The sequence below is a fragment of the Parasteatoda tepidariorum genome, chromosome 12 (assembly GCF_982258835.1).
Source record: "Parasteatoda tepidariorum strain Cologne lab strain chromosome 12, Ptep-v5.0, whole genome shotgun sequence".
Lineage (NCBI taxonomy): Eukaryota > Metazoa > Arthropoda > Arachnida > Araneae > Theridiidae > Parasteatoda > Parasteatoda tepidariorum.
Window position 1 is genome coordinate 26,529,974 of NC_141766.1, and position 14,608 is coordinate 26,544,581.

The following is a 14,608-nucleotide window of genomic DNA, read 5'->3' on the forward strand; positions in this document are numbered from 1 at the left end:
TTGTTTAAATCAATAAAAATTATTAACCGAATATGTAAGTGGACACCTTAATTAACATTTCAGAAAAAAAGATTAGTTTAGTTAATTAACTAGCATTGTTTTTAACAAATGAAGCTGAAATGGCGTCTTGGGGACAATTGTAACAATAAGTAAAGGGACGATTGTAACAGCTGAAAATAAATAATCTTATGCTTACAAACAATTACTTAACTCTTTAAGAACCACCAATAGTTTCCTATATCATTTATATTATGTTGCATGTGCATTATTTTATTTGTCACCTTTCACAGCATAAATTAAAATTTTTAACCCCTTAAAGTTAAAAGTTGAACCCTTTAGGTCTCTGCTCATTATTATTCTTACTCCTAAAATATCACTACTATTTTGATCAATAAAAAAATATATCACAACTATGATAATATGTATAATTAACTATGTTTTAGTTGAATTTATGAACTGTTACAATTGACCCCGTAAGTGGGGACAATTGTAACAAGTGCACGACTGTCGAAAATTGTTAATTACTAATATAATAACATTTAAAATAAGGTATTTATTTTTTTTTCTTGTAGAGAATAGTCTACTTTACTCGTCTGTCAATTAATACTGATAATATATTGGATTTTCTGTTAGTTAAAAATAGTTAAGTAAAAAATGTTACAATTGACCCCACTCTCCCCTACTTAATTATGAGTGATTTTACAATACATTGATTATATTTCTATACTTTCATTTCAGATTTTTATCGTTCAGAACATCTTTAAAGGTAAGCCTTTTTAAAATACATCTCATTGTTCAATAGATTTTTATTTAACATCTAATTTATATAAATATTTCTTTTCTTACGTAAACAGAAAACAAACATAATCTGTAATTAGTAAAATAAATTGCTGTACTTAAATAATTCTTTTATATAACAGAAATCTAGTCAAAAAATATTTCAATTCATAGACAAAAATCAAAACAAATTCTCGTATGTGTATCCATATTTGCATTTTATTGGATAACATTTGACAAACTGTGACTCGACTTATCGAATAAATTTAGAGTTAATAAGAATTGCAGCATTTATTTCTTTATCCATCGTCCTTTTATATGGGTTAATTCTATGGAGGGACCGGGCTTTAATCATCCATCTGTTGCCTGACAGGTGGTTTCAGGCGAAAATAATTCTTCGTTCCCTATATCTAAAGGAGTGGGGGAAGGGAAACTAAATCCCGATCTTTTGTTATAGCTAAGCGGCAATAATGACACTCCTAAAGCTGTGTCACAACTGTTAGTACGCCCCCGCGTCCTATTATGACATCGAGCACTTGTTCTTTTTCTCACCCAGAGCCCCATTGTTTGAAGTTACTCGTAATACTTAACAATATTCACAATGCGCAATGTTTAATATCGCAGCAAAGCTTCTAAAAGTACACTTGTGTTCAGTGCCTAGGAAAACAGAAAATATTGCACTGCAATAACACTTAGTGCAACTAAACTGTGTATTTTCTAAATTTGAAGAACTTGTGTGCTAAAAAGGCGTGAAATTAACGAGAGAGGGATGTAGCTGTAGTATTTTAAAATTGGAATGTTGAAGAGTGAGTTTATCGACTGCGTGGAGAGAGAATGTTTAAAATTATTTTAAAGGGGGAAGTTAAAATATCTCTAAAGAATAAGTGCATTTTTAAATTAGATTTTCAGTGGATAAAAAAAATTCGAACGCGTTTTAATCATTTCGTTATTTTAATATTTAGAATTTAAGTACGCAATGAGTACAAAACACACTGGATACAAAACGAAATAGGTTATTTGAGTGATTCCTTTATTCGATATTTTGAGTGATTTTCTAAAATGTTCATTTTAATCGGTAGTCTAACACCTATTTTTTATTCTTCTGGTATTTTTAAAAGTAAAAGTAATTGCAATTGAGCACTTAATTTTATTTAGTTGTTAGCGTTGCACTAGAGCTACTGCTTAGGAACAAAATAGTGTTAACATTTAATCAAAGTTCCCTCGGGACTTAAAAATTTTCAATGAAGACAATTTTTTTAAAATTCGAAGCTTCTATACATTTGTTACCACCACAATATGTTATTTTTCAAAGAAGAAAATTTATACGAAAAGTTTTCGCATCAGATATCTTATTTTTTATATCCGTCGTTGAACAGCCGACGCCCAACTTTTGGATTTACGACTACTAATGTTCAACTCCGTAGTCTTGTAATTTTGAACCAATCCAGAAAACAAGGAAGCTCCTTGATCGGAACCCCCACCGTCCCCATTTACTACACCGGGAGTCTTCGGCCGTCGGGGATTGAACCCATGAATGGACATGGGCACAGCGCCCTACCGACCAAGCTATCCCGGCCTGCAACAGATATTTTAACCTTAAAGTAGTATCTTAAGAAAAGTATGGTCTTACTAATGTTTAACGTAAATTACTTTCCACTCTTAAATATTTTTAAACTAGCTGGAATCCTGTTCTACACTATCTTCAAGGAAATAACCATTCTTCTAGCTGTAAATATTTTTCAAAATTTTTCAGACCAAAACTGTTTGAATGATTATTTCGAAAGATCGAGATAAAAGACTATTGGATTATTTTTTTATTAATGCAAAATTTTTATAATAATAAGTGTGTATGGAAAACAAAACAAAGTTTTTATTTCAATTCCAAAGGTTAAAAAAATGATATTCGTATTAATATTCTTAACACATATTTAAAAGTGGGAGATTTTTCTTAAGTGGAAAACAAATTATGGTATTACGTTTTAATTTTGGATTAGTAATTATGATTTAAAACAATTTTTATCATATGAATCATGCCACGCTTTGGTGGGAAATTTTTTCCTAGTAATGGCACATTTTATGTTTTAATATACGAGTTTGAGTTTAATAAATTTGATTTTAAGTTATTTTCTTCGCGACTACATATGGACGATTCAAAAGCTCATGCAAAGTACTGCTTTGTCTTTGTTACTTTGTACTTTGACTTTTGCAGAGAGGCATTCAAAAGTTTTAGCAAAAACATCCAAAATTCAAAAATGTTTATTTCTTATTTTTCTAAAGTTTAATAAGATATTTTCCTACTAATGAAGCAGTTGACTTCCCTGCTTATGCGTAAGACATTTAAAAATTTGCACAAATAATAAAAAAATAAAAATACATTTCATAAAAACCATGAATTTACGTTACACTACTTATTTAAACACTGCTACCATAGTAAACAATTATGTTGCATATTATTTAATAATTATTGTAGAATTGATTTAACAGAAATTGTAGAGAGAATTTTACTTGAAAGTTTGTGTACGAGGAAACTTTTTTTTATAAGTGCTTAAATCCATTTGCTTAAAAGTTTTTAAGTTAAAGCGAAAAAAGCAAAATATGAAATTAAAATTACCTATCTCCTGACTAAACTATTGGGACCATATTTTTCTCCTTGCAACCCTTTGTACAATTAAAATTGGAAATTAGTATGCCGTGACGTGTCATTGCGGCGTTCACTATAAAAGTTACTTAACTCTTCCTTGACTGGGCAGTACAACTATGGTGGTTAGAGCACCCTAATTCAAACCCAGAGTTCGTTGGTTCCAAGTTCCTTCAGCAGCCAATGAACGTCTCTCTCAAAACATTTCCCCCTCCACGTCTCATTTGAGATTGGTCTTTTTGCACAAACATGAAAATAAGCTATTTCATTCTTGAATACACGGGATTTTCAAATTCGGCTATTATTTGTTTTGGAGCTATATATAGGCTCTCGTGCCACAGGTTCTGGGTTCGATCGTCAGGTCGAACAAGGTTGACTCAGCCTTTCATCCATTTAGTGCGTCGATAAATGAGTACCAAGCATGCTTGGGAACTAAACACGGGGGGATTCCGCGTTTGGTTGACCTCCTTACTAGAGCATCTGTTCCTGCACCCCAGAGCCCAAGGTCAAGAAAACTGAGATGGGCACAGTAGGCCTTGGATCTCCATGGACTGTCACGCAACTAAGTTTAGTTTTTTTCAGCTATTTTGGCATATTTTTACTCAATTTTGAGAAGCCCTTGTTAACAGTGTATAATTATTCCATAATTAGTATTTAGCTTCAAAAACAAATGCCTAGCCTTCATAACATATAAGTAATGTAAAGCTTCTAATAAGTCTATGTGATCAAACGTTGAGATTTTCTACAGCTAAAGAGGTCACTAGCACATAAGATATAAATTTCTTTCACTATTCACTTACATAGCACTATCAGTATGTAATGAAATTTCGGATTTTAATTTGTTAAAATGCTGGTGCAAAATATTTTTTACGGATTAATTATTATTCTTAATATTTATTGATTATAGTAATGTATTTGACTGTTTCTTTTCATTAAAAAATATCAAACTTCCCCCGCATGTATTTAGTTTAATGAAATTTATCAAATTAAAATAATCAAACAAAACGTTGCTCTTAAAATAATTTTTTTAATTCGAAAAGTGATTTTTAATGTGTTTTTATTAAAATGATACACCTTAAACAATATGAAAAAGAATTCATCCAATTACTTAACAATCTTAGCTATTCTACCTTCTCTTTTAAAAGAGGAAATAGTGCCATTGTATAAATTTAGCGAACCACCCTGAATTTCCACGAACCAAATAAGCGAATAATGTGCACGTAATTTAACAACGAATCATAATGAGCTAGCTGCTTGAACACTCTTTTCTAAATTAGAATTGTTTCTCCCATCCCAGCAATCGTCGCCTTTAAAGCACTTCCCAACATGGAACAATAACGACGTTGAAGACAATTCAAATGCCTAGGTAAAATATTTATTCCAAACCTAGGCCTAGAATTGGAAGTAATTGTTTTATGTTAATTCATAGTGTTGATTGTTGCTAGAAGACGTCATTTTCGAGTTAATTAACTCATAAAAAATCTCGTTCGTTTTGTCATCATTAAGGACAACTAAAACTTATGTCTTCGATTCATTGTCCTTTGCATCGTTGCTATGTCTGTTACTAGATTATGCATTGTCTTAATCCTTAAGTAAATATTTTAGACGTCGTTAAGTTAAAGATATAAATATTTATCAGAGTTAATTGCTTGCCTTAAATCTTCATTGCATTATTTTTTACTTGACAATCCGTTGCAAAAGAATGATAGTGCACAAAAAGTTAAGAAAATTGAGTTTTAAGTATTTGAAACTGGTACATCCGTTCAGTGATTATACTTTTAGAATCTTTCACTAACTATTGGTAGAAAAAAAAACTGTAGCTTGATAAATAAAATTATAAATAAATGAAAGAATTACTAAGAAAATCTCCTTCGTTTTGTCAACATTAAGAACAGCTAAAACTTATGTCTTTGACTCATTGTCTTTTGTATCGTTGCTATGTCTGTTACTAGATTATGCATTTTTTTTTAATCCTTAACGCTTTTCGAAGCTCCGTCACCAAGGAAAATAAAAAAAGCCATAGTTTAAGTGCCTTACACTTGAAACAATGCAAAGATTTTAAACTATATATATATATAATCTTGCCGTGAAGAAATCGGAACTCTCAAATACATGTCGAAAATGCTTCTTTAACTCGAAACCTCATCGTTGTTGTTGTTGTAGTTGTTGTAGTTAATTTACGTTGCACTAGAGCTGCACAATGAGCTATTGGCGACGGTCTGGGGCACATCCCTGAGAATGATCCGAAGACAAGTCATCACAATTTTGATCCTCTGCAGAGGGGATGGCACCCCCGCTTCGGTAGCCCAACGACCTGCACGCGAAGTCGAGCACTTTACGGTAGAACAGTTTAACGAGGCGAAACCTCATCGTAGTGCATTTCGGAAATGCACTACGATGAGGCTTTGTGAACTAGAAAGATGAAACTATGGTGATGATCGAAAATAAAGAGTGGAAGAAAGTCGAGAGCATTTTAAGGTGGTCAAGCAGTTGATTTCGTACCAAGAATATCCCGGGTTCGATTCCCGCATCGTATGGGTCTAAATTATATCTCTGTTCTATTTGCTTTTAGGGTGACATTCTGTTCAATTTGTTATTAAGGTAGCATTGATTCAGCCATATGGTATCCACATTAAGGTGATTATTAGAAAAATGAGATATATTAGGTTATATGGATTTTTTTTTGGGGGGGGGGGAATAAAATAGAAGGACGAAATATTTTTTTGCTAATAACAAAATTCATTTCCTTGAAGAAGTGACGGATGTAAAGTATCCTCAGCGGTTAGAGTCTTTTTGGCCACAGGCTTACCGTGCATGGTTAATATTAAGGTCTGATACTGGGATTTGTTTTGAAAATAAAAAGTGACCACGAATTTCTTCATTTTAAGCTGCTAAGAACACTATTTTAGTTATGCATACATAGTAAACTGTAGGTCCATATTGTGTACCCCCTTTGGGACCTAAAATTAATTTCTCACCATGTAATAATGCAAATGCTGGTAGGTTCCATCAAAAAGTCATCCATGAAAGAAAACTTTTCTCAGTACTTTATCCAGGAGTTCCTTTGTCTTCTGATTTGGGCTCAAAATTACAAGACTACGGAGATGAACATTAATTAGAAACCTTAAATTGGGTCAGCTGCTAAATGACAGTTATAAAATAAAAAAAAATAATTATTTTGTCACTTTGACGAAATGTTCACTCAGAGCATATACCAAGATAAATTGTGTCCTTATATGCATCATTGTTTTTCTAATTGAAATTAAAAGCAGTCAAAGTGACTTCCTTAGGCAATCTAGTGTTAATTATTTTATTATCTAAATTTGTAATAAATTTAATAGGCTGTAAACACCAATTATTTTTAATAACTCACTTTTAAATTGAATTAAGTAAATCAAGCTACATAAACGTGGGAAAGTGATTACTCTTTATTTTTTAAAATTATCATGATATATTCACATCATAATTATTATATTATCATATTATAACTATCATTATAAACTCATTCCTAATGATTTATGAGTGAGTACTTATTGCAATATTAGTTAGAGATCAAATATTGATTAATATGATTAACGGAATTTCCAGAGGATTTCAAACTGTGCATAACTTATATATTATAATAACCTATTTAATATTATAACCTATCTAATCATAGGACATAATTTAAATTAAGTTTTTTGTAGAATGATCCAAAATATTTTCATTTTGTAATAAAGAATTAAAATGTTAGAATATATTTTAACATTTCATCAACAATTCTCTCATCAGGAATTTAAAAAATTCCCATAAAAATACAAAATATATTTTTTTTTTCATATTAAAATGTATATCCATTTTGTGTTTCTGTTTTCTTTCAAAAAGACATATCTTTCATTTTGAGAAAAGTTCAAAAACATAAAAATGCTAGACTAGATGTTTTATAAAACACAATATTTTATTATGTTCTTTTTGTTATTCTGTGGATTCTTCGTACGATGAACATTTCAATAGAATGTTCGAGACTTTCTGCAGTTCTCTCAATTCCAGCTGGACCTTATAGAAAATCCCTTCTCAGTACAAACACGTACACAGACTTCTCGAAGGCGTCTTTTTGCCTCCTCCAAATGTCTAGAAAATAAACTAAACCAAAGCTGAAACTTTAAGATAATGTAAAGAAGAAGCTTATCTTTATAATAAAACAAAATCTATATTTTGTAAACTTGAATATTTTAAAATTAACTAATGCTATAAGCTTTCAATATTTATACTACACATTAAAACTACTGTTTCTAAAGATAAGGTCAAATCATTGAACTTAGTGCTACATCTAAATATTTTTTTGATACATATTTACAGTAATATTGTGGTTTGATGTATGTTATTTTCAATAATATATACATCGAGTCTGATGCATCTAAGTCTTGATAATATACATCAAACCTAATATATCTAAAGATCAGGTGAAATCATTAAATTAAGTGCTATTTATTAATATTTTTTTAAAATTATATTTAAGTGTTTTTTATTATCTTCAATAATATTTATTGAAACTTACTGTTTCTGAAAGTGATGTAAAATCTTCGAAGTTTTTTCAATACATGGTTTCAATAATTTTATGATTATTTATGTCTTAATAATAAATAACAAAAGCTTACTAGCGTTATGAATTTTCGATGTTCATGTACATAATGACATGAATAATGCACATTACGGCATAAATTGTTCCTCCTTAACACGCCGGGTGTGCGCCTGAAAGCGGGACGGAAAAGAGAAAATACTGGTAGAGGAACTATTTCAATATTAGATAATATTCGGGAGGTGTTAATCTGTTCTCAACAATAACAATTCACTGTAAGGAAATTTATCTCGGCGAAGAAGCAATTCAATATAAAAATTGCATCCCTTAAAAGCAATTGCTAGTTATGGATTTTTTTTATTGCCGGAAAAAAACTAAAAAATGAAATTTATTTGTTACCAGTTTTTACTCTGGTTCGCTGCCCAATGAGAAGACAATCTAGCGTGACCCACCAGTGGGTCACATCGGCGTGAACGTGTTAATACATAGTTTTTAAGCATTTTTAAGTGTTGTTATTTAATATTAACTAATTAAGATTAAATAACGTTATGAATATTTAAAATTTTGAATTTACGGCTTGTGGAAGTCAAGAAGAATTGTTTAGTTTAATGATAAACATTAATATTTTTTAAAATACATGTTTTTTTAATACAATTAATACCCATGCGACATTTGAAAAGTACTGTTTTTAACGTTCAGGTAGAGTAATGGATGCTTCAATCCCATCAATTAACTTGATTTTATCCCAAATCGAGACACATCAAATTCCACGGAATTTCCAAAGTTCCAGATGGTATTTTTCCTTGTGATAGCATAGGAAATGAATTAATATTTTAATATATTATAAATAAGAGAATTTTATCTACCATATTTAAGCGGTTACATACAAGATTAGGTAAACGAATGCTTCTGTTCTAATATTTATTAGGTAATTTTTTCGTTCATATGGTAATGATTTACCATAAGGATTTCAAAACATTTACACACATTTGGTAAGAAATACAAAACTGAAAATAGTAAAAGTGAATTTAACCAAATAAATGATTTTTATGTCATGCTCTAAGGTATCATGATTTACTAAATTTAATTACAAAGTACAAAACTATATTTTATTGCGAATTTTTCTGATATCATTACCAAAGTGCTTCGGTAAAAATTACTAAGATTTTTGATGCTTCCATAGCATCCGAAATTTTACAGTAATCTGAAGTTTTGACTAGTAGTTTGACATCTCAGTTTTTTTTGTTGATAAATGTACAAATTCGGAAGATTTTGGATTGACGACAATATTATTATTCTGTTGTTGTATTGCTTCTAATGCCACTTGCCGCACGAGCAAGCCTGCTTGGTGAAACCGAGCAAATTGAAGGCAGAGTGTGCGTTTCTTGTTTTTTTCAGTGGCGCAAATTCATCTTCAGCTACACACACGTCATAGCCCGTTTTATAGGGTGGACCCATTCGTATATCCATTCATTCATCCACAGATCGTAATTTTGATCTGAATCAGAGAACGATCGATCTCCAATCCATTACCCCCAGAGGTATTGATTTGTTATGGGAACTTGGAGAACTTTGCAACTTGACAGATTTAATGTGCATCAGTCGCCATTTACTACACGGGGAGTCTTCGGAGGGCGGGATTCGAACCTACGAGCTCTCGGACATGGGCCCAGCGCCCTACTGAATAAACTATTCCGGCATGTTATTATTCTGTTCGAAAGTTATGACTTGTGTGTTAAATGTCTAGGGTTGTTATTCAAAGTTCTATTGCTAAAAAAATTAAAAAGCAACAGTTTGGCTAGATACTTACAGACTAAAAAAGTTGTTGTTTGGAACTATGCATACTATTTTGCCGTAAATAATTATTTGTCATTAAAAAGGTCAGACTAGCTTATATTTGAAAAAAAAAATTCTTACACGAAATTGCCGATTTGGCAACATATTTTTATCTGGATGATACTTATTAAAATCACAGAATGATACTTATTTTTTGCACATTTTTACTAGTCCAAACAATGCGAAATCGCACTAAATTTGACTATCCAAAATTAGTCCACGAATATTTTTTTTCATTTTCACGAAAATGTGGATTTTCTACATATAGTACTAGAGAACAAATTGCATAATTAACTTAACTGGTGCTATAAAAAGATAAACGAAACTTAAACTATCAGTCATAGATAGCTGTTACAAATGCAAAGCAGTTATAAAAATAGCATAATTTTCGAAAAAAAAAGTAATTTTATCTGAAATTGGAGCTTTCCAAAACAGCCTTAAATTCTAACATATGCATAAAACTCTATGGTTGGTACAATAGTAGTGCCCTATATTTTATTTATTTTGTTATAAAATTTTTGATATATTACGAGACTTGTTATGCTATACATAAAACAAATACCATACCTGCCAACTCTTCCGGATTTTCCGGAAGATTTTGTTTTTATATTTAAAGTTGTAGTAAATATATACTATTTTTTCTTTTATAAACTTAATTTTCAAATGATTTTGATCACCACTATTCTTACAAAAATTAAGCACATATATTAATATGCGTTACTATCACAGTTGTCAACTTAAGTTTGCTCATATATAACGTATTTGTTTGCTTAAAATTGAAGTTTTAATTCCATTTTAATACCACTGGGAAAAATGATAATGGAAGGGATTAAAAGTTGGTAGGTATGAAATACGGTACCACAAAAATTTATTTTTTTCTCTCATTCACCAAACACTTTTATCACAAGAATATAGACTTCTGGTACAACTGTTGTACCAGCCGTCCCCAAAAGATGAAATAAAAAAAAAAATGTCACAAGAAAAATGAATTGCTTTAAATGCTATGCAATTTTTCTTGCAGGCTCTTTTTGTTCTAAAGTGTTACTATTTAATTAAGCACATACACGAAAATAATAAATTTCAATCCGAAACTATATATTACATCAAATAAATGAAAGAGTTAAGGAAGGTATATTACTTTTACGAATTTGTAATAAAGGGAGCGGATGGATAGCTTGATTTGCATAGTTTGACCTTTCAGCAACCCCTTTTTACACATATGTTCCGTGCTTAAGAGAATCAATCATCTCCATAGAAAGAAAATTAGTGAGAAAAAGAAAAATAATATCTTTCATGAAACTAGGGAGCTTATTATCAAGAAAGAAAAAAAGTAAGCACTCCTTCTTTCTTCTCTTTATAAGAATCATTAATTATAGTTTTCGAAAATTTGTAGCCTCAAAGGGTAAAGATCTGATTCCTGTGATAGCCTTCTTTTATGCAATATGTTTATTGCTTTGGGGGATTTCTTTTAAAAATGAACAGAATAATGTTTTTAAAATTTAAGAAGAATATTAAGATTTCCCTTGGCCTCCTTTGATCATGAACGTTTTGAAAATGTTATAAATATTTTCACAGTCAACAAAAGGATTAATTCAAACTTGTTTTTCATCAATTAAAATTTTAATACATTTCTGTGATATAAATGCTTAAAAGGGCTTATTACTTGATAAAAGTAACTTGAACTATTAACATTAAACGCTTCACTGAAAAAGCTGAAACATTAAAAATATTTTTTTTAACGGGTGGAAACTGAATTTGTTATTGGAACTTATCATGGAAGATTCCGAAGGCGTTGCTTATTTTGCTTCGCCTGGTAAGCCAAGACCAGAGAGCACCTTGTGACCAGAGTCACGAAGGCGAAGAACATTATCCACGCCACACTGCCCCAGATACCCGTTCAAAGGGTGGGCCCCCCAGTGGACAACACACAGAGAGAAACATCCATGCCCTAAGCGGGATTTGAATCCGTAGCCATTGGCTTCGCAGTCAGGCAAACTAACAGCTCGGCAACCTGACCAGAGAAAAAAATTTTAAAATATTGTTACGGTGCTAAAATGCTTATTTAAAATTCAATTACACTACCAGCAGCATCCTGGCAAAGCTTAAATTTTAGAGTCAGATCTGATATAAATTATAGTAATAATAATAGTTGAGATAGTTGAGAAAAAATAACTCTGTTCCAGGGGCAGGAAAAATAAAAATATTATTTCATAAACTTCAAAGACTCATGGAAAATTATACAATGCAAAGAAGAAAAAAATTCTTACAAAACATAACTTAATCACATTAAAAGAGCTAAAAATAAAAATATGAGCAAAAACACGAGATAAACAAAGAAAAGAAATATCCTTAAAATAGTAAATAAAAGTTACAACTCATAAATATATTAAAAATACTGCTCGGTAACTTGTCGTCAGTTCAACATATTGCAATATTGATGTCCTTTCTATGTATATCATAGCATGGACAAAGCAAAATATATAGATGGAGAGAGCAATGAAATTAAATTAATAAAATAAATTGCAAAATATTAAATACAATAATAAAAATATAATAATACTTGAGAAAAAATGGAGGGTCTTTTATTTTTATTTTCCTTTCTAGGTTATTTTGCTACGATACATTTAGAGAGCACTTTTCGGTGGCAACATGGCGGACTGATGACGTTGCCAAGTTTTTTAATTTTTTTTCCACTTTTCATATTATTGTCCCTTTTTGTTTCGCTTTTATTCATCTGCAATCAATCTTACTTTAAGTTAAATAAAATTGCAAATGAATTTAAAATATGCAAAAAGTCTACATATATACACTCTGAGAAAAGAGTATGGTCAAAACTACCAGAATATCAGAAAATGGCAAAATTTATCAAGATTCTGGCTCTACTTCAACACCAAAAAGCTCGGTAATTTTTATCGAAGCACTATTGTTATAATTTTGGTAAAATTAATAATAAAATATAGTTTAATAATGTGTTATAAAATTTGGTAATTGTGATCAAATTCAGCAATTTCATCATGATATTTTAAAGTGTGGAATATAAACAATTTACACTTATTTATTCTTAAATCACTCAGAGAAATTTTTTTCAATTTTTTTTATCAAGTTTGTTGATAATTTAGAAAACCAGTACTATATATATATATATACTATATATACGTATATATATATATATACTATATATACGTATATATATATATACTATATATACGTATATATATATATATATACTATATATATAGTGCTATATATATGTATATATACATAAATAAAGCATATTTTAAATTCTATAACTATTTTTAACTGGAATGTTTCCTCTTGTTAACTTAATTTTAATTAAATTTAAGATCGTAAAACAAAATAATAATGATCAATGAAATTTAATGGTAAGTGAGCTTGCGGCAAGGTATAAAATCAATTTTAACACGCCTTGCGTTATTAATACTCAAACTAGGCATTGCGTCTTGACATAATTATATGCTGGAGATTTATCTAGCATCGCAGTGCTTCAAACATGCATATATTAAATTGATGAAGCCCTGAAACTGTCCGCAGGGTGCTATTCTAAGTGATTTTGACGTTTGGGAAGCCTACCTCTTTCGGATGCAATGTTTGTCTAATACCGTAGATCTTTTATGGCCCGACTCCCTTCATTATCGAAACTCATCCCCATCCTCCTTCTGGAACCATCTTCAGTTAACACTCTCTCCCCTTAATTGATTACGACTGGCATAGTCTTCTTTAACAAAATGTAAATGTTTGCTTTTTCCCACACTGAAAGTCACTTCCCACATCCAGGAAGTCAGTTTATTCACTTTCCCCAGCATATCTCAATTTTTTTCCCTTAGAAAATTTTCTTTTCCCTTTTTTCCCCTCCACATCTCATTTTTTCCCTTTTTTTCCCTCCACATATCATTTTTTCCCCTCCACATTTCATTTTTTCCCTTTGAATTTTTTTTTTTTTTTTTTTTTTTTTGACATCATACTTGAAAAATTATTTCCTTATACTTGCGAAAGAAATAATTGAAGTTAGAGCTCTTTTGGATTTTCTCTAGGTCTTGTTATGAGCTTGGGTTGTAAAGGATCATTTAGATGAGTGCATGATGGTAACTGCCCGACGTAATGTATACAATTCCGTGAAAGGATTACAATGGTTTGAATTGGAAGGAAAGAAATTGAGTCACAGTGTTACGAGGAAAAATTTTACCCTTAGAAATTTTCTCTAGAGAATTCTGAAAGTAAACATGCGTACTAACGGTTTGAAAAACTCGTATAATCGAAGAGGGTAAGAGAAAATCGTTTTTGAAGTCTTAAGAAAAAATAAAGTTGCGCTGTACGGGTGATACAATTTCATAAAAACTCAGCATTAAATTCAAAGAGCTTCCGGGGTTGTTTACTTATGCGTTTTAACTTGTTCAAAATATTTACCAACTTCTGAACTCTTCGAGCGTTTGTTAGAAAAATGGAATTAGGATATCTGAAATCACATTCTTTTTCCCTTCATATAAACCTTTCAACATTTATGAAATAAAAATAACTTCAAAATATTAAATCATGTTTTCTAAGAAGTTTTAGTTAGATTTGCCGATTTCAAATACCTTCCAACTAAGAAAGTAAATATCTCCGATTTTTTTTTTCTAATATTTTAAGCTAATATATTTATTTCTAGCACAACTAAATTTTTCTTATTTAATATTTTTTTTAAGGAATATTTTGTAAACAGATATATTTATTGATGAAATATAGTATAATTGTTGGTGGTATTTTGGATACACCTTTATAGAAATTTCTTTAAAAAAAAA

At 30.4% G+C, this 14,608-nt stretch overlaps 1 protein-coding gene across 3 annotated transcripts in view; it reads left to right on the forward strand.

Moving 5' to 3' along the window:
• LOC107447483 (uncharacterized) overlaps positions 1-14,608 on the forward strand; it is a 500,770-nt gene that overhangs the window by 309,755 nt on the left and 176,407 nt on the right. For 2 of the 3 annotated variants that reach the window (XM_071188145.2, XM_071188146.2), the window contains one exon: positions 739-766. The exons of the other annotated variant lie outside the window; for it this stretch is intronic. The gene's annotated coding sequence lies outside the window, so the exon portion shown is untranslated. The remainder of the gene's footprint in view (positions 1-738; positions 767-14,608) is intronic. 3 annotated transcript variants of the gene reach the window in all.